The 26201-nt window shown below is 48.2% G+C and overlaps 1 protein-coding gene across 1 annotated transcript in view; it reads left to right on the top strand.

Moving 5' to 3' along the window:
- Nucleotides 1-1209: 1209 nt before the first annotated feature.
- The window catches only part of Ncald (neurocalcin delta), a 222190-nt gene continuing 197198 nt past the window's right edge, over nucleotides 1210-26201 (top strand). The window contains exons 1-2 of the mRNA XM_010619498.3: nucleotides 1210-1331; nucleotides 1625-1673. The gene's annotated coding sequence lies outside the window, so the exon portion shown is untranslated. The remainder of the gene's footprint in view (nucleotides 1332-1624; nucleotides 1674-26201) is intronic.

Raw genomic sequence — 26201 nt, forward strand, 5'->3', positions numbered from 1 at the left:
GCAGCTGCCTGAGAAAAAAATGTGACTCTTGGGTGTTGACTGAAATCTTCTGGTGACATCTGTTACTATGATTTTCTTGCCAGCATAAACACTTGTGGGAAGATGCCAGTGTAGGAGAAGGTCCCAAAGGTGACTGGGAGCTCTTCCAGTTGCCACATCACGAGTGCTCCTGATGGCCAGAGGACAATATGAGTGTGTGCTGATTTAACCTGGGGTTCCCAGCTGTCTCAGTCCCTCTGTCATCACTGAGACATGATACCCAACACCTATAACTTAAAGGAAGGAGAGGTTTATTTTGGTTCACAGTTTGTGGAGGTTTCAGTCCAGGTGGCTGGCTCCGAGGCAGAGCAGCAAACCAGAGAGGCCTGGCAGAGGAGATCTGCTCAGGGCATGGTGAACAGGAAGCCGGAAGAGAAGGGACAAGGCAGGAGGGAGATGAACCCACCCAGGCCCTGCCCAGGCCCCACCCCTATTCACCAGGCCCCGCCCCCGCTCACCAGGCCTTGCCCCCTACCGGCCAGTCAGCTGTGAGTCCCCATGTTTCGGTCAGCTTTAAAACACATGAGGCTTTAGGGACCATTTTAGACCCAAACCGTAACACCAATGAATTTATTTCACTTATATTTTCATATTTTCCGCTTTATGTCCACAATAAGAATCCATGTCTAAAAGAAGTAGAGCTCTTTTAAATAAGCATAACATAAAAGTTGTATCGCACTTGTGCTGTCATTTCCTTTCGTATTCGTATAGAAAGTAGCATGATTCTATAATCAGCGAATCCTGACCATCCATACAGTATGATGTTGAAGGGGAAACCTTACTAAACCATCAGTATGAATCCACAGCTGGCTTGGGAAGCTAAGGGGTGAGGAATGGGCTTACTCATTTTGACACAAGGATCTGTTAAGTGTGTTCCCTGGGTCTAGAGCCAGGCTAGGTATTGAGGACACAGCTGTCCCAGGCAGACACAGGGGACTCTTGTCACGATGAGGCCAGGATGTGTTGAGTGAGTAGATGCTTGTGATATTACCAAGGGAAAAAGCAGGCTTTGAGGAAAGTGCCCAGGGGAGCCCAGGCCTGTCTGGGCAGCAGGAGGGCCTGGCACTCAGCCCAGGGACACTTGCGTGGAGAACAGAAGGATGAGTAGGATGGAGGATGGGAACGATGAGTTGGGTGGAGGAGCACCGGGAGGCGGGGTGGTCCTGGCCACTGGGCTGAGCCTGTGGAGCTGGGAGGCAGAAGAACAGGACCTGGAGGATTACAGAGCAGAGCGGCCAGTGCAGAGGGCTGAGGGCTGGAGGAGGAGGTGGCCAGTGCCTCACAGGGGCCTTGTAAGTCGTGGAGGGGCGTGTGGCCTGCAGCTGGCGATTGAGAGGAAGTCATGGCAAAGATTTCAGGGGAAGAATGTCATGCTCAGGCTTTAGAGTTATCTCTGCAGCTGCTGTGGGGGGCAGCCAGATGGAGGGGCCCTGGGAAGGGTCACACTTGGCTGATTAGAGAGGGGGAAGCCAGGATGGGCAGAGATCCCAGAGGTGTGCAGGGAGCCGGGGAAAGTGACAGGCCCGCCGCTGACCGCAGTCTTCCGACTCCGACGGCTAAGTTGTCCCTTTCTTTGCTTTTACAGTGACTTCCAGTCGCGCCTGCTGCTTGCCGGGGGACGAGGCCCTCACCAGGTAAACACAGGACACTTTTCCCCAGTGTCAACTCCTGATTCCAACTTTTTATTTAAACCTCACCTAGCCCAGGTGAGTTGGGCGCCGTGTTACTCTTCCTGCCTTACACGGGAGGAATTCAGGTATCAGGATGTTAGGCAACTGGGCCAGAGTGCACAAAGGTATGCACCTCAGCCTGCATTATTATACAAAAAAAAAAAAAAAAAGGAGGGACTCTAAATTTCTTCAGATAGTTAAGTAGGTAAGTGGTACGTACTTAATTATGGTATTTCCTTTGGTGAAGGTGTTTGAGATATTTTACACTCTACCAGAACTCTCTACCAGATTAATAAGCTTTCTCTTCTATTTCTAGTTCTCAAAAGTTCTTGAGTATGGATGCTGAACTCTATTGAATGCTTTTTAATGTCGACAGAGATGATCAAATGACTTTTAAAAATATTTTCATTTTTTTGTGGTTCTTTAACATTTATTGATTTTTCTAATGTTGAGCTACCTTGCATTACAGAGATAAAACCAACTTGGTCAGGGTACATTACATTTTCTGTCTTTCTTTCTAAGAGTAGGAAGAATTTATCGAAAGATAGCTTCTGTCTAAGAGACACAGAAGGAGTACCTGGAAAGTGGGAAACTGCCATTATATTTTCTATACTTGCTATATATATAGTATGCCAAGTTTTAGACATAAGCGAGATTGGACAAAAATGTTTTTTCTGGTATTTTCCTTGTTAGCAGTGGTTTTCAAAAAATAAGAATTATGTGGTACTTGAATGTGTGGTGGAACTTGACAAGAGAACACTTTGGGCCTGATGCCTTCTTGCTGGAAGAATTTTCACTTGCTGATTTAGTCCCTGATTTATTTAGATTTTCTATTTCTTCTTGAGTCATTTTTTGTTAAATTATACTTTTGTCTTTATTGCATGCACACATTTCTGCTGCATCTGTGTGTGCAAAAGGGGAATCTCTGGGTCTGCTGGCATACATACAGCTATAGAAGATATTATCAGTTAGTGTTGCAGTGATTAAAAAATTTACATCCCAACTGGGAGTATATGAAGTTTCTGATTTTTCTGTACCCTCTCCAATACAAAATACATACTTTATAATTTCATAGAAGCTCTTCTTGTAAGTATGCAGTAGATAATATTATAGGCTTGAAGTGACATAGTTGAGATCAGTTTTGTTTCCACACGAATATCCACACACCAGTGTTTTGTCAAAGCACCACACACCAGTGTTTTGTCAAAGCACTATTTATGTATTCATTTCTTTGGGTTGGGGTTACTGAGGTATGAGTAACACAGTGAAACTCACTCTCATAAAATACCCAGTTTGGGAAGTTTTGACAAAGACCTACGTAGTGTGAGCCGGGCCGAGAGCAAGGCGGGGAAGATCTACAGCCCTGGATTCGTGTTCTGCCTCCAGCCTTCGAGCCCCATTTCTGTCTGTGGTTTTACCTTTTTCCACGATACATAAACAGAATCATAGAGCATGTAGCCTTTTGTTGAGTGGAATTCCCTGGGATCATGACTGTAGTTGCTCTCTTTATCCCCCGGCGGACATCTGGGTTATTTGCAGGATCTGACTACTGTGAATAGAGCCGTTGTAAACCCTCGTGAGCAGCCTTGGTGTGGAAGGAAGCGTGTTTTCATGTCTCTTGAACGTACTTCTTTTTCTCCGGAATCACTAGGAGGAGGTTATTGCATCATATTGGAACTGTAACAAGCACAAGTTTAACTTTGGAAACACAATCTCCAAATTGTTTCCCTAGTGACTGGGCCATTTCACATTCCAGTCAGCACTAAATGAAAGCTTATTTACCCCTCAGCCTCTCTAGCACTTGGTGTTATCCGTCTTTGCCGCTTTAGCTATTAGAATTGGCACAGAGTTGAATTATTTCATTGTAGTTTTAATTTTCATTTCTGTCATGTTGAGCATCTTTTCATGTTTTGTTGCCATCCATGGATCTTTTTGGTGAACCATTCACTAGTTTTTAAAATTAAATTATTTGTCTGCATGTTATGGTGCTATTACAGGATATACTGTGTATACAAACCCTTTATCAAATGTGTGTTTTGCAAATGCCTTTTTTCAGCTTCTACCTTGTTTTTTCATATTCTAACACATGTTGTTCATTTTATGATTTGTTTTATTTTATTTTATTTTTTTGGTACTGGGGATTGAACTCGGGTCCTTGAGCTTGCTAGGCAGGCCACCGAACCATTGAGCTAAATCCCCGGCCCCATTTTATGATTTGTTTTAAGGTTAATTTTGTGTGAAGAAATGGTCAGAGTTCACTTTTAGATGGATGTGTAGATTTTCTAGCATGACGCACTGAAAAGCTCTCTTCCTTTCTTTACATTTTTACTTTTTTTTTTTAAACCTCTCTGTTTCTCTCTGCAATCTTAGACCACTTGCTATTGTTCCACAGTTCTTGGGTTCCTTTAAAAACTTTTTTTCTTTCCCTTTGGTTTTTGTTTGTACAATTTCTGTTGACTTTTTTCTTTTTCAGTACTAGGGATTGACCCAGAGCATTCATACTGAGCCGTACCACCAGCGCTTTCTTTACTTTTTATTGAGACAAGGTCTTGTTCGTCACTTAATTGCCTGGGCTGATCTGAACTTTGTGGTCCTCCTACCTCAGCCCTTGAGTACTGGGATGACGGACATACATCACCATATCCATCTCTATTGATTATCTTTAAATCCACTGATTCCTTTCTTAGCTACCTCCTGATCAGCCTATCAAAGAGATCTTCACTTCTGACATTGCACTTTTATTCTAGATTTTCTTTCTTTTTTTTTTTTTGGGCTGATCTGAACTTTGTGGTCCTCCTACCTCAGCCCTTGAGTACTGGGATGACGGACATACATCACCATATCCATCTCTATTGATTATCTTTAAATCCACTGATTCCTTTCTTAGCTACCTCCTGATCAGCCTATCAAAGAGATCTTCACTTCTGACATTGCACTTTTATTCTAGATTTTCTTTCTTTTTTTTTTTTTAACCTCCCTTCACCCCCTCCTCCCCTCCCCATCTACAAACACTTTATTTTCATCTTTTCATTCTCTCACATTTTTTTCTTTTCCCTTTTTGTTCTTCCCCTACGTATCACACCTTCCCTACACCTTTAGCTCCTTTCCTCCCATTTCTAAATGTCAGTAATCTTATTAGAATCTTATGCATTGTTGCAGAATATTCACACCAGGGAAACTATTTGGTATTTACACATGTGGGACTTATTTATTTCACTTAGGAGTATATCTTCAATATGTATCCATTTTATTCTAGATTTTCTATTTGATTTGATTCTTTCCTACAGTTTTCTTCTCTCTACTGAGACCATCTTTTCTAGCGTTCCAGCCTGCTTTTTCTATGACAGCCTTTAACACATTGATAGCTATTTTAAAGTTTCTTGATTGTTTTCCAAGGTCTGGGCCATCTCTCTGTCTGGTTCTGTTGATCACTTTGTCTTGAAAATGATTTTTTTTTCTTTTTTGAGTATCTTGTAGTTTTGAACAAATGTCAGACCATGCTTGTCCAACAAGGAGGGGACAAAGGACATCACGGGTGGGCCTCTTCTGTAGAGGCAGGGTCAGCTTTGTTCGTAGTTACCCTAGGTAGTTGGTGGTGGGTGTGGGTGAGGTTGGCTCGTGATCTTGTGATGGTTGGGTCCCGAGGTGGTCAGGGTGCTGCAGCTCTCACTGTGACCTGGAGCTGCCCGATGCCTGTCTCCCTGCCCCAGCTCACCGGTCAGTATGAAGCTGTTGTGCTGAGTTCTCAGTTCTCCTGGCCCAGCCTCAGGGTTGGAGGACCTTGGGATGGGGGCTGTGGGAGGTCTCCTGTCCGTTTTAGAGCTGTTCTTTGCCAGGGATCTGTGGAGTGCTTGAGTAGGAGAGTTTCCTTCCTCTGCCTCAGTGGCAGAATCTGTATAGTATCCTGGACCAGAGGGTCTCTTGTTCTTCCCACAGGCGCATGGCAGGCATTTGCTTTTGTCCCTTCCCAGGAACAAGAGAACCTTTGCTTGGACCCGGGAGCTGGGGAGGTTTGCAGGTTGAAAGCTATGGTTTAGAAATAAAGTCCTGGAAGTGGTTGGAATCTCTTGTCTGTGTCCTACCAAAAGGAGTTTCTCCAGCTCGGACTCTGCCCCTCAACTTTTTCAGGAGTTCCCACTCAGACCCAGGGGAAAGCTTGGGAGACAACTTGGACTCCTCTTGTTCCAGAGGCTCATAGCGTTGTCTTGCTAGCTCACACTTTCTCTGTAAGAACTCATTTGGATCTTACTTGCTTTCTTATTCCTGCTCGCATGATGACCGCCTGTGGTGGTCTACATCCAGAACAGCGGCAAAGACTCATATACTCAGAGGCAGGGCTCTTGGAAGGGTGACTGGATCATGGGGGCTCATGGCGGATTGGCTGTTAGGAGGCGGGGCCTGGCGGTCACTAAGTGTGGCTGGAAGGGTCCATCTCCCTCTCTGGCTCCTCCTTTTTCTCTCTGCTTCCTGGCCACCATGATTTGAGCAGCTTTCCTCCGCCAGGGCCCTCTGCCCTGCTGTTTCTGTCTTGGAGCCAGCTGACCATGGACTGAATCCTCTAAAACCTGTAAGCCAAAATAAACCTCTCCTCTTTGAAGTCGTGGGTGTTGGGTATTGTGCCTCAGTGACGAGAAAGGGACTAAGACACCACTTCCTTGTACTGAGCTCTGCGAAGGGTGATATTTCTCATGTCACTTGGGAATTAGCTCACCAGACTGCCTTGTGACCCCAGCTCTCTGATGTGTTCAATACATCTCAGGCTTTGGTTGGGAAAGGAGCCTTTTGTTACTAGGGATGGTATTCTCTGTGGCTTTCTGTATCTTAAGTGGACGTGGCATGGTGGGCAGCATTTTAGAAGTTACTGGTATTAAAGGAGAAATTTGATTGCAAGTAAAAATGTCAGTGAGAAATGAATGAAAACTGAATCAAAAGAAAGCAATAGAACAACAATAAAAAACTTAATAGGAAACCTAGGAAGATTTAAATATTCTTTTCTTGGTTAGGCTGAATTTGACAACCTTCTTTCTTCTGAGGAAACACACGCCTATGAGGGTAGCAACAGCACCCTAGTTTATTCTAAGGGCTGTGGTAAGGGAAAAAGACTTGCTTCTCTGTCCCAGAATTGACTCTGGGAGTGGGAGATGGGAGAGACATGAAAAGGCCAAGAATGAGACCAGAGAGCAGGCTCTGTGGAGAAGCCCAGCTCCTCAGAAGACGGGTGTAAGATCGAAGGTCCGAGAGCAGGACGGCCGATGACCATGCTGATTCCACACAGATCTCAGAGCTGCCCTGGCCATTCTGGGAGTGGTCTCCTTCACTGCAGCTGGGATCTGCACACCCTTCCGCGTCACGCTTACCCCATCCGTGGTGTGGGGATGGCAGCGTCTCCATCCCTTGACAGGGCTGTGGAAAGTGTGGCAGCCTGGGGCCCACCTCAGTCCCAGTGAAGCAGAATTTGCATTTTGACAAGATGAGCAAATGCACTTCTTAGGCAGTTGAGTGTTTGAGAAGCAGAGTTTTGCATAATCATTGTTTCTATTTTTCTGCTGTTGGCAGTACTTTTAATAATGACATTAAAACCCTTCATATCAAAATATTGTGAAGGTTATTGTAAGGACACCGCAGGGAATAAGGCATAAAATTAAGGCATTTAAATGCATTTTACAGTCAAATTATTCAACTTAATTGAACAATTATCACTGATATGCATATTTAAAGCATCTTATTTTTCAATTTCCTCTTTGAGCTTGTGTTCATGGAACTCAAAACTGCAACTCTTTGTTGTAAGCAGTGATTTTTGTGTTGTTTCCTCTTGTAAAGGGATTTCTTACACTGGTTGTTACAGACTGAGTGGCTGTGTCCCCCAAATTCATGTGTGGAAAGTCATCCATGAAGTGGTTTTGATAAGAGATGAGGGTCTTTGGGACATGATTGGATCATGGGGTAAGAGCCCTCAGGGCTGGAATTAATGCCTGCATAAGAGAAGCCGGCAGGGACACGTTTGCTTCTTCTGGTGAGGATGCAGGAAGGACTGTTCAGGAAGCAGGCTCTGCTCAGATGCGGAAAGTAAATATTTGCTGTTTAGGAGCCACTGTCAGCCCTCTGTGCAGCCCAAATCCACTAAGACGCCCTGGAGCCTTCTCCTAGGAGCAGCGCTGCCTTTCCCCCCATCTCGGCATCTGCTGGAGATCCAGGCCCCTGTGTGAGGTTGCTGTGGGTGCCCAGAACCTGGCCCATGGTCCCCGAAGTGGAGGACTCATTCCTCTCTCGGGTTCTTGCCCAGAGCCCTCAGCTCTGCGTCTTCCTGATGCTGGGCGTCTTGTGAGCAGTGTTTGGAGTACGCTGCTGACTTCCCTGTCTCTGCAATTCAGTAAAGACTCGTTTTACATTCATCCCAATTCCTATTTTCCAAGTTTTTCTTTTTCCCTTTGATATCATAAAAAATGCTAGCCACAAAGTCTGGGTTATGTAACATTTAGTTTCATTTTGTCTTTCTGTGTGCATCTGGACTCAGATATTATCTAAACATTTTTATTAAAAATTTTTAGATTATTACATTCATTACAGGGTAGGGACATGTGCATAGCACATCTTTTATTCCTTTTTATTTTATGAAAAAACTCAAATTTTCATAAACAAATAATGAGAGAATATACTTACAACACTGTGCATCATTATCTTCAAAGTTACTCAGTACATGACACAAACCAAAAAGATTCTTACAAAGAAGAAATAGATAATAACATAAAACTTTCTTTTCAATGAACTAAGATAAACTATTAGCATAAATGAAACAAATTAGATACATACTAAATTATTTTTAAAGCAACAAAATAAGTATTTGGAGAAGTATTTGAACTTCTCCCTACTTCTATTTATCAGTCTTCTATTTTGCTCTTTTTTTTATATCAGGGATTGAACTTGGGGCCTTATACTTGCAAGGCAGGCGTGGTGCCACTGTGCTATTTTTCTCTTTATTTGTATGTTTCTTGTAAAAGAGAAACCATGTGATTTTTGAGCTTGTGTGTCTGACTTTCACTTAACATTATGTTCTCAAGTTGCATCTGTTTACTTATGAATATCTCAAGTTTACCTTTTTTGTGGCAAAGTAGTACTCCAAAAATACATTTTCCTTATCAATTGATCTGTTGGTGGACATATATGCTGCTCTCAGGATTGAGCTATTATAAATTGTGCTCATGTGAACATGGGTGTGCATGTGTCCTTGTAATATGGTGGGAAGATCTTTTGGGAAGATGCTTAGGAGGGGGATAGCTGGGTCAAGTGGAATTTCTACTTTTAGCTTTTTTAAAGGATATTTCAGTGATTTCTATAGTGGTTGTACAAGTTTACATTCCTGCCAGCAATGTAGTAGAGTTCCTTCTTCTCCAAATCCTCGCCAGCATTTGTTATTACTAGATTTCTTGGTGATAACCCTTCTTTCTGGGGTAAGATGGTATCTCGGTGTAGTTTTAATTTACATTTCTCTAACAGCTAGCAATGATGAAAACTACATTTTTAGTGTGCTTATTGGCCATTTGTACTTCTCCTGAGAAGTGTCTGTTCATTTCCTATGTATTTAATGGGTCTTTTACTTTGGTGTATCTGATATTTTTGAGTTCTTTTTGTATTGTATATTCTTGATGTCAGTCCTCTGTCCATGGAACACTGGCGTATTTTTTTCCCTTTCTGTGGCTTATCTCTCCCCTTTCTTGGTTGTTTCCTTTGCTGTGCAGAAGCTTTTTAATTTGACAATTTGCTGATTCTTGTTATTATTTCTTGTGCCATTGTGGTTCTGTTCAGAAAGTCCTTGCTTACACCTACATCTTCAAGAGTTGTACCTAATTTATCTTCCAGCAGATTAAGTGTTTCTGTTTTAACATTTAGATGTTTGACCCATTTTGATTTTAGTTTAGCACATGGCGAGATATGAGCCTAGACTCACCCTTCTGCATGTGGAGATCTGCTTTTCCTAGTACCATCTATTAAAAAAGGCTGCCTCTTCTCCAGGGTACGTTTCTGGCTTCTTTCTCAAAGGTCAAATAGCTGCGTGTGCCTGAGGTTTTTGTGCTTCCTTTATTCTAGTCACTGATCTATGTGCCTATTTTTCTGCCAGTACCACATATCAGCACCTGTTTTGTTTGAATCACTGCATCTTTATATTATAACCTTAAGTCTGAGGCACATATCACATCTTAATTCTTCTTATTCTCTTTCTTCCATTTCCTTCCTCCCTCTCACCTCCCTCTGTCTCAGAATCTCCTTCCCATTTACCAAAAATCTACCTCCCTACTTCCTCTTATATATCTTCTTGGCACAAGATACAAAGTCAAAGTGTTGTGGCTATACCATTAAATCATTTCAACATCTCTTCAGTTTGAGAGCATCACATGTGTTCCAAGAAAGTAGCCAGAGAAGGGCACTATGTCATGCTTCCAAGCTGAGTTGATCCAGGTAAAGCCTTGTTCTGGCTGCCCTGGTCAATGAATGCTGCTTTAATTTCCATGATTACTCTTAGCTGCAAGGGAGTCTGGTAACTGTGTCTATAAGTTGAGCAAATTCTGCTGCAAAAACCATCTTGTCTGAGCTTGCCACCTCGAGACAATGAAATACAGATGTCAGATTAACAAGGAGTCGGGGTATTAGCTTTCCGAACACAGATGCTGCACTGGACAGTGAGCTCCTGTTATGAAGAGGTTTGGCTTTACTTGAGCCTCTTACTTTTGTTGCTGAAATCTCCTTTCATGGAAAGGACCAGTGCATGTTATTCAGAAAAGAAATAGAAGAGAGGGTTCCCAGAGCTCTGTGTGCTTCTCATACCCAATCTGAACAGTGCAAGAAGTCGCTCCATAGAGGGATGAAGGGGAGACACCACCTTCCAACAGTTGTAAGAGAACAAGCATTTTTGTGTTCTGCGCCTAGGTAGGAATATTGAGGAGGAGAGAATGATGCTCCTTCTAGTATTTGTTTTATGTATGTGTGTGGGGGCATCTCTGTCATCCACACGTCCATCTAGATTTGATTGTTATGCATAATCACCTGTGTTGATAATTGTGTTGTATTCTTTGCTCTGTACACTTTCTTGCCTGTTATTAATGACCTTGCTGTACTGATGGGAATCTGTTACAGGAGCTGAGAAAGGACGGATTCATGTTCGATGACTTTGTGACGTTCACATCACCGAGGTGGGGAGTTGCTGCTCACAGATTGTAAGGAATGAGTAGATGTGCCAGGGAAAGGAGAAGTGGATTCTGGGGGTCCACACAGCCCACCCTGTGGCCAGGAGACTGGCCATGCTGTTCGGGAGGCCCAGGGCAAGATGGTGCATTCCTGTGCATTACTCCAAGAGAAACAAACAAACATGCAATTGATCACAGCAGAACCAACAGTTGCCCTTCCATGAGGCAGGGGCAGGGGCAGCCGCCAGCCCACCCTCAGCCTGGCGCACTGGACGCAGGCACCTCACTGCGCACTGCAGGCCCTGGCCCCTGTGCGTCCTTGTTGCCCCCTGCTGCCAGCTCTCAGGCTGATCGGCAAAATGCACAGCAACTCGTCCGGCTCCCTGTGCAGACTCAGCCCAGGGGCTGGAGCTGACAGCTGATTGTCGCTGCTGATTGCTCTGCTGACAGTGCTTTGTGGCTATTTCAGTTTTTCTTGAGAGTTCCTAATTAGAGGAAATGACATCGTGTGCTGTCCAATCAGTCTCTTGTCAGATGTTACCACACGTGTGGGAGAATTGGGCGACATTTCCAGTTGCTTCTGCCAAGCTGGTATGAGGTTCCCAGCCGCGGCACAGTCCGCCTGGGGCCGCTCCACGGAGTTTGTCTCCTTGGCTTGAGGGACGTGCAAGCCACAGTGCCACGTGGGCTCATAGTACCTGGGGCCCCTGGTCAGGCTGCAGCGTCCCATGGAAATGTCCCAGCTCACAGTGGCCATTGTCCTGATAGAATGTTAACTTTTTGAAATGAGATAGTGCAGGACCCTTTGATGTTGCTTTTGTGGCCAGAAATCAGAGATTCTTTCATTTTTCTGTGGGAGGAAAACAGATCCAAGCCACCGATGGTGTGTGCTTGTTGCAGCGTTAAACGTGTGTCCCCACACTGCATGGTGAGAGCTCGCTTTGCTCTAGCTCACAGGACTAATGGGCTTGAATCACTTTGCGTTGGAAGCTTGAAGAGTTGTTTAACTCTGAAGTCTGGAGAGTTTCATGGCTCCTGGCGTGTCTGAGGCTACTCTTTGGAAGGCTGTATTTGGGAACAACACAGACATACACATGTGTATTTGCACAGAAACCAGGTATGGAAGTGTTTTTTTTTTTTTTTTTTGAGACAGGGTCTCACTATGTAGTCGAGACTGACCCGGAACTCACTATGTAGCCCAGGCTGGTCTCAAACTCACAGCGATCCTCCTGTCTCAGCCTCCCAAGTGCTGGGATTACAGGCGTGCACCACCACGCCCAGCTTGGAACTTTTAAAAATCAGATTGTTCATCAGATAAACACTCGTCCTCCTGATTCCTTATTTCTGACATGAATTCACTGTATCAAAGATTTAGGGAACTTGCTGGGTGCCCTCAGGTTAACGAGGCCATGGGAGACACAAGCTCGACTCTATAATGCAGGGGTTAATGTTCTCCAAGACACCGCCCTGGTTTTTCTCCTGTGGCTCCTAGTGTTGGAGGAGAAAATAAAGAAAACAGAATGAAACCAGGGCTGGCAAAGTAAGGGGACAAGAATATTGAGGGTTCCGCGGTGAGTCTGTGTACAGGGGAAAAGCAAGATGCGTGTGCATATGTGTGTGTGTAAGGGAGGGAGGCTTGATTACAAAGGTGGAGAAAGTGCAAACACATGGCAGGTGGTGGAAGCCAGAGAAGAACTCCATGAAGTCCACACTTGGAGTGTTGGGAAGGGGCAGGAGGGACAGGAAGTGACGATTGCGTTTCCTGTGGGCCTGTCTTTGCTGCCCCAACTAAAGGGTAAAGAGGGCCGGGCATGACACCTTTCCTCTGCAGCCTTCCAGTCTTGGGGAGTGTGACACTCCGGGGTGCGCTTTCCACGTCTTTCCTGAGGAAATTCAGCTTGCTGGTGGGCTTGGGGGGTCGTTTGGTCTTGGTGATTCAATGTCTTCCACGTGCGAGGAGAAGCTGAAGTGCCCTGGGAGAGGTCGCTGAGGGTCTTGCGGTGGCTCACACCCCGCCTGAGGGTGACTTTACTCCCTGTGTCCATGAGGCGGGAATTGCTGTGGCAGTGAAGCCCGCGTCATGGCCCTTTTGCCCCCAGACTCAGGTGCCTTCCAGAGCCCCACCGCGCACCTGGGAACCTCTGTCTCATGCTGTTACCTTCCTCTTCTCCACGTTTGAGGTTTCCCATGTTTACATCTTGCCGGCACAGCCCTCACGCGGGACTCCCACTGTGGAAGTCACAGGGAACTGCAGAATCAAATCCTCCTGAAAGGGCCAGGGATTTAGCTCAGCGGTTCCACTGCCTATCTTGCAAGCGCAAGGACCCGAGTTCGATCCCCGGTACAAAAAACAAACAAAACACCCTCCTGAAAACTGACCCGAGCAGCTTGGACAAGCGGACATCCCGAGCCCTGTGGATACCCGTGTGTTTCTTCGTCTGCCTGCCGGCCTGCGGGCAGCACACGCTGAGTCCTCTGAAGTAGGGTTTGCCATCCACACTGCAAGCACTGGGGCCGCAGGATCCTGGCCCCTGCTGTCCCTTGATGTGAGCGTGGGGCCTGTCCTGTTTGTGGCCGCCCGTGGCATCTGCTCTCTGTGCGTTTGCTCAGGTAGCGTTTTAAGATTCCTTAACCCGTGCCCCAGACACGCAGACCTGGCCGGAATCCTGTGGTTACCATGGCATCTAGAGAGGCTGCCACCCCTCGTGTAGGAGGACAGTGACCTGAGGGGCAGAGCGCTTCTACCTGCTCTTCAGGGACAGAAATGCCATTTACCTGAAGGAAGAAATCTGGTTTTCAGAACGTCTCTCAGGCATAATCTTTTTTCGGATATTTGCTGAAAAACACTCCACAATTATGCACTTTCCTTTCATCTCTGACCAGGAAGCTTCTTTCCGGGTAAAGCAGCATGCAAATGACCCCAGCTAGAAAGTCCTGCTCAGTGTCGGAGAGAGGTCGAGGCCCTAGGGCCTCTGCTCCTTCAGGCCAGCAGCGAAGAAAACGGCAGTCAATTTCTCCCCTCCCGGAACAGTTCTGCGTTTCTGTCTTCAGGATCAGTTTTACTGGTATTATGGGATATACACATATAGGAAATGGTTGCTGTGGTGAAGCAGATTAACAACTTTATCACCTCACATAGTTATTCTTTTGACAAGAGCATCCGAAATCTTATTTAGCACAACTGCTTGGTACAGTGCAGCCTTATTCAGTTCAGTGCTGATCTGGGGCAGCAGATCTCCAAACGGGCCCATGCACCCTCCCGGCTGCCCTCCCTGGGTGCACCCCCAGGCTGCCCGCCTGGCCGGGCGTCTCAGCATCTGTGCGCGCGTCTCCTCTGGCATCGGGAGGCCGCGTGCTCTCCTCTCTGGTGACGTAGCCCCTCTGCGCCAGTCTAATTCTCGTTAATGCTAATCCCAAGCAGCTGAGCTTAGATCAGGGGAAGGATTGCTTTTCATAAATTCTATTATCGGACATTAATGCTGCACAGAAAGGACCCTGGAACCCCTAAGCTTTTGTCTTAGAGTTAGGACGCGAATCATTCACTGACCTTGCTTGACATTTTGTACGAAACGGAGCAGTGTTGACGCACTTTAGAATTTTTTATTCGTGTGAGTTTGCAGTAAGCGATGACGGCATCCACCGTGAAGGGTCAGCGCGGGTACAGGCACAGCTGCTCTTCTCCCTGGCCCTTCCCCTCCCTCCCTCTCGTGGTTGTTTGAGCAACAAACAGTAACAAACACCTCTGGAGGCAGAGACATACTCTGGAAGATTCCTCTCTTCTTTTCTGATTGAGGGAATCGCAGGTATGTGGGAAAGGCCTAAGTTTACCTGTGTGTTAGGTTTTTCTTTTCTGTTTTTCTGGCTGGCCCTGAGAATTGCGTTAACATAAAGCACATGGACAGGAGAAAAGCACATATCTATTTAATGCAGGTTCACATGACGCAGGGAGGTGAGGACCCGAGGGAACACTGGGTCACCAGCAGTGGAGGCCATGGACGGGGCTGGGTCTTGTGGTGGCCGGGACAGGCCGGGTGGGTTGTGCAGGATTCCCTTGGCTGGCTTCCTACCTGGTGGACAGGGCGACACTCCATCTGGTCTGGGGGGATGCCTTTCACAGGGGAATTTCATCTCCATACTTCCAAGGGACAGAATGCAGGTGGGAGCTTGAAACTGTTGGTTTTCTTTTGTTGTTTGTCTCAAAGTGATTCTAATTCGGAATAGCTCATAAGCCAGAGCAACATGTTTCAGTATGGCACATTTTAAACTTGAAGGGTCAGAGTCCTCTTTTAAACTCTGTTCCCACCGAGAGACAGAGTGGGGACTGGACCCTGGTTCCAATGGAAGGGCCTTGTCCTGTTGTGCAGTGTGTGGACTGCAGGGAGAGCCATCGCTCTTTGGCGTTGTCTCTTTCCTGTGTGTCTCACATCTGACTCTCTGATCCTTGAAGGCTGAGGCTATCAGATCCTCAGGGCCTAGAGCATTGCCCGGCACATAGCAGGTGCTCAGGGAACAGTTTTGTTACGAAACGAGTTACAGTGCCAACACTTTCTCGTCTGCCCGCTCCTCTCTTCCACGTGCCAATGGCATTGAAAATGTTGACTCTAAGAATCATATCTACAACAAATAGGCAAGAGTATGGGCAGAGAGGGGTCATCAGTCTGAAGATTCTGGGTGCAGAAACTACAGATGTGGCGCCTGTCCTCCTGAGGCTCCGGAGAAGCAGTCACCCTGGGGACAGGGTGAGGAAAATCCCCAGTGGACAGTCCAGGTGGGGACTCGGAGTTGTGTGATCTGGGGCCGGAAGGTCTCGCCGACCGCACTGTCGCTCTAAGGAGAGGAGGAGGATGCCGCTGTTGCTTCTTTGGTTGCCTCATTTCCTGTCCTTTTTCAATGAAAGAATTTAAGTCCAGGGACTGGCCGAGGGATGCATCATCCTGACGAACTGGAATAGAACGTGAACTTAGCACTCTTTCGAGAGGCTCTTGGCCTTAAATAGTCCAGCCATCGAGCCACGCTGAGTGTCAGGGCACAGCTGCTGCCGCTGCCTCCACCACCCCAGCTGAGGGCACCCAGGTCCCTCAGGGCTCAGTCCGCAGGCAGCCTGCTTCAGTTTCATCGGCTCACATCCTGACAGAAACAGGTCTGTTTTCCTTAACACAGATATTATTTTGGAATAATTTTCTATTTATAGAAAAGTTGCAAAGATGGCATGGAGAGTGTCATTTCCTTCGTCTAGCTTCCTCTAGTATGAGCTTCATGTAGTTCAGACTGGCCTTGAACTCACCATGTAGCCTTGACTGGCCTCAAACTCACAGTGATCCTGCCGCCTCAGCCTCCTGTGTACCAGGATTATGGACATATGCCACTATGCTTGGCTCTGAACTTCTTATATACTCATGTACTTGTCAAAATTAGTCAACAAAGCTGCAGTGATTGTAACTAAGCAACAGACTGCTCAAATTTCTCCAGTTTTTGCCTCCAGTGCCCTTTTTTCTGTGCAAGCCAGGACGTCACGTTCTCCCTAGTGGCCGTATTTCCTCAGTTTCCTCAGGCCACGGTGGTTTTCTAGGCTGTCCTGGCTTTCCTCCCCATCCTGAGCAGCCCCGAACCCAGCTTCCTCAGTCACAGGCCCAGCAGAGCCCAGAAGGTCGGCCCTGGAGGACCCTGGAGAGGTTTAACAGATTTAACCAGGCCCTGTTTACAGAGACGCAGTCAGGGCCAAGGGAACAGGTGGAGGTCGTCACTGAGCAGTCTGCAGTGACAGCTGGGAGGGATGGGACGGCAGCAGGGCCACTGGGCTGGAAGGGAGGGAGGGGACCTCGGAGAACCAGGAGGAGGACGGACCCTGGACTTGAGCTCCTCCCCCGGGCTTCCTGACCTCAACGTGAGGGAAGCCATGGCCAGGCAGGGACCATCCACTGCTGGGCACAGACAGGCAGAGGGTAGAGGATGAATCTGTACGATTTGGATAAAACAATGCCTTTTATTTTCCCGTTTTGTTACTTGGCTCTAGAGACGGCTACCTTTTCTGCAACACAGCACATTAAACTCTGGGCACTGAAGGAAACGGTTTGGACAATGTTCTTCATTTTTCTTTTGTATTTGCAAAAGAATGCAAACACAAGTGGAAAAGAGGGCCTCTCGGTCAGGCAGCCCTGGGATCACAGTCTTCGGAGCTATGGTCTCCTGGGGTTTGTTCAGTGGGGGTGTTTTGTTCTGTTTTGTGTTGGGGTGCATGGGTGAGATTTCTTCTCCTGCCAGACGAAGAGTAGATGCAATAAAGGAGGAATATTAGCTCTGATTTGCATCCTTTGACATTAAGTTTGCCATTCTGTTCGGTTCATGAGGCTTGCAGAAGCCGAGGGCTGGGTGGGGTTTGCCGCTCCGCATACATTTTTGGTGGACAAGGGTCTTGCATCACCTCTGCAAGGGGAGGGGTTCGTCTTGGTTTGTCTTGGGAAGTGAGTGCCCTTTGGGTTGGCAGGGAGCAGAAGTTACCTCTGGGGTGCAGTGCGGAGTTGGTGAAGGGCGGCTGTGTGGGGGGCTTGTGGAGGGGCCGGAAATCCCGCAAAATGCCCCTTGCACCAGAGCCTCCTGAATTATTGCTTGTAACATTGGCTTTGGAGGAAATGCAAAGTAGACACATTAAAGCAGTGAGCAAATCTTTGTTTTTTTGGTATCAGGATCGAACTTGGGTCCTTGCCCTTGTGAGGCAGGCAGCGGAACGACTGAGCTCAATACCTGGCCCTCAATCTATTTCATTAAAGAGCCAATGTTACTATTTAAAAATGACTGCTACTTCCTTAGCCTGTCTACATTTTGGTGCAGGAAGTCCGTCTCTTTGAGGGGTATGAGCCCCATGGTGTGGCCAGACGGTGTTGGTCTAGTATCTGGATTCTGCTTCTGCCTTTTCTGGGCTGGAAGGAGGGTGCAGCAGAGCTGTCGCCCCACCTGGCCTTTTCAGAGTTAAAGCAGCTATCACAGCCTGCGTGCGTGTCTCGTCCTAATGGGCTGTCTCTGTTGGAGCTAAATGTAATTACTAAGTAATCCTTTCCAGTTGTGCATTGATTATTTGTGCATGAATTATTTAATGAAAAGAGACCCAAATGGCCAGTCGTGGGAAGCCTCATTTCTGGGAAAAGCATTCTCTCTAACCCATCCCAGGTTGCCGGTTATTGGAGGACAAAAGCAAATCAACAAAGTGATGCTCAGTGCTCCCGGCCATGTTCACCAGACCTGACCCTGGGACCATTGAGGCCCTTGGGCTGTGTGGCTCTGAGCAGAGCTGGAAACTGGGAGGCAGCAGGTTCCCAGGAGGATGCTCCTGATGGAGGGTTTCAGAGAGTACTAAACAGCGGCGCCCAACGGGGCCATCCTCACACCTCACGCAGGCCTCGCTCGCCAGCCTGCTGCGCCTTTGCTCTAAATAACCTGATGTTTTCTTCCCATTTTTGTGATGGGTTCTCGGGCAAATTTGACTTCATCTCAAAGTTCCTTGGAAAGCAAAATTGGAAAGCATAGTCATGCTCTTTAAAAATACTGTTATTTATGTGCTGATGCTGCTGACTGGTTTCGACTGTCTCTGGTGTCCGTCTACCTGTGACAGTGTTGGCCTGGCTTTGTCTGCAGCTGTATTGCATACATGAAAATGTTGGGTGAAAAGATCCAAGAATGTCAGAAGTTATTCGCTCTCATGGTCTTAAAGTTCACAGGTTTTGACTCTCGGAGCTTAAATAAATGTAACTGAAAGTTTGGGCAAAGCCGACAGAAGCCCGGGTATCATGTCTTCTCATGGAACCGTCAGGGCTTTGAGTGGCTCTGAATGACTCATGGTACACACTGGGGCCTTTTGCGTTCCGTGGATCTGACCTGCCCAAGGGGTCAGGGCCTCGGGGTGGTGGTGAGTGAGCCTTGGCAGCTCGCTGTCCCCTGAGTTAAACTGCTGAACCCCACAACACCGGGCACTAGCTCTGAGGCAGAGAAGCCTTCCGCCCCCTGCAACCTTTCGTGTCTGCGTCGGGACCATTCACCTTGTCACCGTGGGAGCACAAACCTACAGGTTTTCAACTCTGTCGCCTTCTACATTTGCTCCAGGTCTGTTAATGGCCGTCGTGGCCCTGGTGTTCTCCACGGTGGTTGTTTCTGAACCCCACAACACCGGGCACTAGCTCTGAGGCAGAGAAGCCTTCCGCCCCCTGCAACCTTTCGTGTCTGCGTCGGGACCATTCACCTTGTCACCGTGGGAGCACAAACCTACAGGTTTTCAACTCTGTCGCCTTCTACATTTGCTCCAGGTCTGTTAATGGCCGTCGTGGCCCTGGTGTTCTCCACGGTGGTTGTTTCCTTTGCCCAACGTTCACCAGACCTGACCCTGGGACCATTGAGGCCATTGGGCTGTGTGGCTCTGAGCAGAGCTGGAAACTGGGCGGCAGCAGGTTCCCAGGAGGGTGCTCCTGATGGAGGGTTTCATAGAGTACTAAACAGCGGCACCCAACGGGGCCGGCCTCACACCTCACGCAGGCCTCGCTTGCCAGCCTGCTGCACCGTTGCTCTAAATAACCTGATGTTTTCTTCCCATTTTTGTGATGGGTTCTCGGGCAAATTTGACTTCATCTCAAAGTTCCTTGGAAAGCAAATAGTCATGCTCTTTAAAAATACTGTTATTTATGTGCTGATGCTGCTGACTGGTTTCGACTGTCTCTGGTGTCCGTCTACCTGTGACAGTGTTGGCCTGGCTTTGTCTGCAGCTGTATTGCATACATGAAAATGTTGGGTGAAAAGATCCAAGAATGTCAGAAGTTATTCGCTCTCATGGTCTTAAAGTTCACAGGTTTTGACTCTCGGAGCTTAAATAAATGTAACTGAAAGTTTGGGCAAAGCCGACAAAAGCCCGGGTATCATGTCTTCTCATGGAACCGTCAGGGCTTTGAGTGGCTCTGAACGACTCATGGTACACACTGGGGCCTTTTGGGTTCCGTGGATCTGACCTGCCCAAGCGGTCAGGGCCTCGGGGTGGTGGTGAGTGCGCCTTGGCAGCTCGCTGTCCCCTGAGTTAAACTGCTGAACCCCACAACACCGGGCACTAGCTCTGAGGCAGAGAAGACTTCCGCCCCCTGCAACCTTTCCTGTCTGCGTCGGGACCATTCACCTTGTCACCATGGGAGCACAAACCTACAGGTTTTCAACTCTGTCGCCTCCTACATTTGCTCCAGGTCTGTTAATGGCCGTCGTGGCCCTGGTGTTCTCCACGGTGGTTGTTTCCTTTGCCCAGTTGCCGTCCGCCCTGCCTGGCCTGCTGTGTGGAGATGCCCTCCCCCAGCCTGATTGCCGCAGTCCTCCTTCCCCTTGTCACACACGGCCTTCCCTGACCATTGCTTCGATGGGGCCCTGTCTCCGCAGTGCTCTTGGCCAGGCACGGCCCCAAGAGGGAGATCGCTGTGGTGTCGGTGGGCACGTTTCTGTGGGATGTTCACCAGACCTGACCCTGGGACCATTGAGGCCCTTGGGCTGTGTGGCTCTGAGCAGAGCTGGAAACTGGGAGGCAGCAGGTTCCCAGGAGGATGCTCCTGATGGAGGGTTTCAGAGAGTACTAAACAGCGGCGCCCAACGGGGCCATCCTCACACCTCACGCAGGCCTCGCTCGCCAGCCTGCTGCGCCTTTGCTCTAAATAACCTGATGTTTTCTTCCCATTTTTGTGATGGGTTCTCGGGCAAATTTGACTTCATCTCAAAGTTCCTTGGAAAGCAAATAGTCATGCTCTTTAAAAATACTGTTATTTATGCGCTGATGCTGCTGATTGGTTTCGACTGTCTCTGCTGTCCCTCTACCTGTGACAGTGTTGGCCTGGCTTTGTCTGCAGCTGTATTGCATACATGGAAATGTTGGGTGAAAAGATCCAAGAATGTCAGAAGTTATTCACTCTCATGGTCTTAAAGTTCACAGGTTTTGACTCTCGGAGCTTAAATAAATGTAACTGAAAGTTTGGGCAAAGCCGACAGAAGCCCGGGTATCATGTCTTCTCATGGAACCGTCAGGGCTTTGAGTGGCTCTGAATGACTCATGGTACACACTGGGGCCTTTTGCGTTCCGTGGATCTGACCTGCCCAAGGGGTCAGGGCCTCGGGGTGGTGGTGAGTGAGCCTTGGCAGCTCGCTGTCCCCTGAGTTAAACTGCTGAACCCCACAACACCGGGCACTAGCTCTGAGGCAGAGAAGCCTTCCGCCCCCTGCAACCTTTCGTGTCTGCGTCGGGACCATTCACCTTGTCACCGTGGGAGCACAAACCTACAGGTTTTCAACTCTGTCGCCTTCTACATTTGCTCCAGGTCTGTTAATGGCCGTCGTGGCCCTGGTGTTCTCCACGGTGGTTGTTTCCTTTGCCCAGTTGCTGTCCGCCCCGCCTGGCCTGCTGTGTGGAGATGCCCTCCCCCAGCCTGATTGCCGCAGTCCTCCTTCCCCTTGTCACACATGGCCTTCCCTGACCATTGCTTCGATGGGGCCCTGTCTCCTCAGTACTCTTGGCCAGGCACGGCCCCAAGAGGGAGATCGCTGTGGTGTCGGTGGGCACGTTTCTGTGGGTACACCTTGGGTGCCATGGGAGCGGTGCCACGGGAGCCCTGCAAGGCTCAGGGGCTGGAGTGCCTCTTGCTCCATTAGCTTCCGGTTTCCTGTGGGGCAGGCAGGACACTGTGTCGGGCCGGTGACGGAGCCTCCAGTCAGCGTTCCTGATGGTGAGCTTTCCCTTGGGGATAGTTCTTCAGCTTCCAGCTGGGAAAGTATGCACACGGTCCCCTCAGGCTGCTAATGTGAGTCCACTGTTCTAAATACTCTCTTTGCAGAATTCTCTATAGAATTCATGAGTTACAAAGACAAAGCATCTCATTACTCCATTCTTCTGGTTAAGACACAATTCGCTGGATGCCCATTGAGTAGCAGAGCTCTGCCAAACCCTTGGCAGACCAGGATGTATGAAATCTCACTGAACAGAGTCCTGGGAAACAGGACTGTCAAACAACTGAGTTTATTAACGTCGGCCCCAAGGAAGAGCAGATTCCTAGACAACTGGGGTGGAAGCTGGGGACGAACATCTGTAGTCTGGGGGACTGGAGCTGGCGGTAGGGGCTTCTTGGCAGAGACTGGCCAGAATTTGTGAATAGGAAGTTGCTGGAACACTCGGTGGGCTTGAGGACACACGGCATCGGCAGGCTTTGTGTGGGTGTCTTAAGACTCTGTTGTGTTCTTATTTAGAATGTATGGATCTCGAAGAGCTGGTGTTGAGTCTTGGTCATCTTTTGCCCTTGTGAATTACAGTGCAGTTTTTCAGGTGGTGGTTTCTGTTTTAATTTTCAGGTCCGTTCCTGCTACCACAAGAACAGTGATGTAGAACCTGACCTCCAGGAGCTCCCAGTGTAGTCACAATCTCCTGTGATGTGTCCCACAAGAGAGGCAGAAGTAAGGTGATGAGTTCAGAAGAAGCAGCTAAGTTTTAAAAGAATTATCATTCTGTTGAAACCCTACCATTTGAGGGCTCTGTGTTCGTTGTTTGCTAGGCCAGTTGCCTATGTTATTTTGTTTAATCCCCAACAATCTTGTGAATCTGTTGCTATTTATTCATCCTCGTTTTAAAGTAAAGAAACTGAGCTGCAAAAAAAAATTCATATAACCATTCAGGGTCACCCAGCTAAGAAATAATAAGGTCTAAGGCAGTGATGGTGAACCTTTTAGAGCCTTCAGTGATAACAAATAGCCTTCTGAGGCACGTGGGCCATAGGTTCGCCATCCCTGGTCGAGGGCTGTGTCAGACACACACTTGCTGGATATGATGCCTGTGCATTCTGTTCTGTAACAGACCCTTGCAGTAGCTGGCACTCTTGATCCTGTTGCACTGTCGAGGAAACTGAGGCACAGAGACGGTCCAGGACCCCATGACAGGGGCAGAACTTGGGTCCCGGCAGCGGCCAGTGTGTGCGCCCAGGCCCCACAGCAGCCACTCACTCTGGCTCCTTGTTAGCCCTTGTCGTCGGACTCTTACCCCTGTGTCCTTTTTAGTTTTTCAGTTTATTTTTTAGTATTACATTTTTCGATGCATGGCATTTATATTCATCTTGGGGAACCACGCATCTGGAGTCTTTGGTCCCCACGGCCACCCTGCGTCACTCCTGCCTGAGGCCAGACACAGATGTCTGTGCCTGAACTCGGCCCCTGGTGAGCAGCAAGCTGGGGCCTGGGCCCCTTGGGTCACTGGTGTCACTGGTATGGATCAGCTCCTGCGGTCCCACCATGGGGGCAAGGGCCCCGTCCCCTTAATGATGGGTTTCCTTGTTAACCCACAATGCACCAGTTATCTTATGTCATTTAATATTTTTTAGAAATTTATGTTTTGAGCTTTTATAAATAATATGAATAATTTGAGTTTTTTAAATTATCGTTTTAATAATAGAATTTCATAAATTGTCCTGACCTTGGGAGAGGAGCCTGTCCCTTAGCTGATCACCATCGGGTAGCACAAAGAAGACGGGGCCATGAGAACAAGCCCATGGGCTTTCCGAGGTGCCAGCCGCTCTGTCTGCCGTGGCCTGGCTCTGGGGCACAGGTCCCCACAGCGTGCTTGCTTAGGTGCTTCTGTTCTGGTGCCTTTCCTGATGCAAGCATCTTGCTGCATGGTGCTGTAGAAATGTCCTTTCCGTGTGATGCGGCCTGTGAAGGACCCTGGCCATCTCAGCTAGGCTCAAGCCAAGAAGCAAGGGTGAACCCAGTTCTGGAGCAAGAGCTGACTGGGCTGGCATTGCTAACAGGCATCCTGCCCTAACGCCCACCTCTGGTCCGGATGGTGGTCTGTGACCTTCTGAAGTGTCTGGACCTCTGGGCCCCGCCTTGCTCATGGACACCTCATAAAGTCCTATGTGGATGCTCCAGCCTCTCCGACTCCCCAAGCTTCTCTTGACCCAGTCGGCTTTGGCCTCTGCAGGGGCTGGGGTGGGGCACTGACCTTGTGTGCTGTTCCTGGAGGTCCCCTTCTTGCCTCTGTGCTGGCATCAGAAGCCTGTGTCCCCCTTGTCCCCTCCCTGAACCCACTTGGCCCCTTTTTGCCTGGAAGGACTCAGGCACATGAGTTGAGACCCCCTCTGCAAGCTTCTGTAGGTTTCTGGATTAGTTCTTTCCCTCCTTAGTTGTCATCTAGGCGGCCAAAGAGATTTCAAGGTGCAAGTTTTTGTATTTGAGGGATTGGTGAAGGCTGACTCCCCATCTTCTTCGGTTCCCCGGGGGAGCTGTGAAGCTCCAAGGACAGTGACCTCATGGGCACAAGGACCAGTGGCGGCATTTCCATGCGGGCCTTGGAGTCTGTGGCATTTCCATGACCAAGTGGCCATGGCAAGACTGTGCCACTGTGTGGTCTCTCTCAGTGAGGCAGGTGCCGGTAGACCTGGCAGAGATGGATCTTTTCTATAAAAAATAGGAAGCTGTCCATTTCATGCAAGCTGGAAGATGATTCATCGTGCCCTTTACCACACTCAAGAAATAACGAAGTACACCTTCCTGTCTGCCCGTAGCTCAAGCTATAGAAAAGCTATTTTCTCCCACTGCCGTTTATGGAACAAAATTAAAGCCAAGCCTGAGAGAGAGAGTGTTTTTTTGCCTAGAGAAAATCAAAATGGCAGGATTAGTGGTCAGTCGACCAGAGGGTGTTAGTTCTTGGCTACTTGCTGAGGGGAGCTGGTTCTGAGTCACCCTTGTGGTTTCCCTCACACAGACCGAGGTGGGAGGCTGTGCTGAGGAGACGTGGCATGACCCTGCCCGTGGGCACCTCAGACACCAGGCTTAGAACCAGAGTGCTGCACCTGGACTGGGCCTGGCTCTTCGTCCCCACCATCACTTTGAGTTCCTGGGGACTGAATTTAAAGCAGAAGCCCTCCTCCTTCCTGGCTTCTTCACAGCTGGGTTCATTGTGCCTTCCGCGTCGGCCCAGACTGTCTCGAGGGACTCGGGTGTGGCGCCACTGCCCGGCTCTGTGCACCTCCTGCGAATCGGGACTGTGATCTCAGTACCCGAGGTAGAATCCCACAGAGTGCTGCTCCCTTCGGTGTGATCGAGCAATTGAACGAGTGGTGCTTGGATGCTGTGTTTTCCTCTTGTGCAAAATCCTTAAATAAGAGAGCTGGATGAATTCTGCAGGGTGTGTGGCAGGGATCATGCAGGCTCTCGACAGAAGCATTGTTCCTGGCACTGTACTTAGGGTTCAGACCTGCTGGGACTGTTATTTAAGGAAATGTCTGCTGAAAGGCTTTGTTAACCCTGTGAGTCCAAATGCCAGAGAATGTGCAGTTTTAGAAAGCATCAGAACCAGAAAAAGGGGTGCAGATGCTTCTTCTTGCTACTGGGTCGGAACTGGGGGGAAGAGGGTCCAGGACCACATCTCTGTAGACCAGGGCAACGTCTGAGCACCAGTAAGTCCAGTCCAAGGAGGGTTGGACGAGTGAGTCATTGGTCTGGGAAGATGAAGGATTCTGGGGAGCCAGGAGAAGCGTGCGGGCTTCCAGGAAGAGCATCACAGCCAGGGCAGCCACCTGTGAGCCCAGGGCAGTGATGTTTCCTGTGTTCTTGGAAGTGGACAGGCATGGTTCCCAGAGCCAACATCTGTATTCTGAGGTTACATAATTGAAGATTACATCATTATTGCAACTCGAAATATTATCATGTCACACAAAGTTATTTTGTTCTATTAAACCAACATGTTCTAGTTGGGTTGGGTTGGCTGGTTATTTCCATCTTTTAAAAAAATGTTGGTAGGAGCATTGTTATGTGTGCAAAGTCTCATTTTCCTGCGGGATGGATTAGCATTGTGAGAAGTGAGAGAAAGTTTTATGGTTTTGGATGCCTGCTGCCAGAATCTGCTACAGATAGTCATAGTGAATACTTCTGGGGGGAGCGGTGGCTCCTCGTGAAATCTCTGTGCTCTGCTTGGTGACATTCACTGCTTTGCGATCATTCTGTCCTTGTAAATCTGAAACCATATTCTCCAAGTTTCTCCCTCTGTGTTACTTGCCATGCAACCCGCGTAAAAGCTAGGTTCCCTTGAGGGTTGTAGCCAGCATCCCATTCAAGGAGACCTCTGATAGTCAAAATCATCTAGCTAGGTGTGGTGTTGCAAGCCTGTAATCCCAGTGCCTGGGAGGCTGAGGCAGGAGGATCGCCCAGAGTTTGAGGCGAGCCAGAGCTGCATAGTGAGTTCAGGGCCAGCCTCAATTACATAGCAAGACCCTATCTAAAAAAAAAAAAAAAAAAAAAAAAAAAAAAAAAAAACAGAAAAAACAAA

This window comes from Fukomys damarensis, unplaced genomic scaffold, assembly GCF_012274545.1.
Source record: "Fukomys damarensis isolate Sample0158 unplaced genomic scaffold, DMR_v1.0_HiC HiC_scaffold_5, whole genome shotgun sequence".
Taxonomy (NCBI): Eukaryota; Metazoa; Chordata; class Mammalia; order Rodentia; family Bathyergidae; genus Fukomys; species Fukomys damarensis.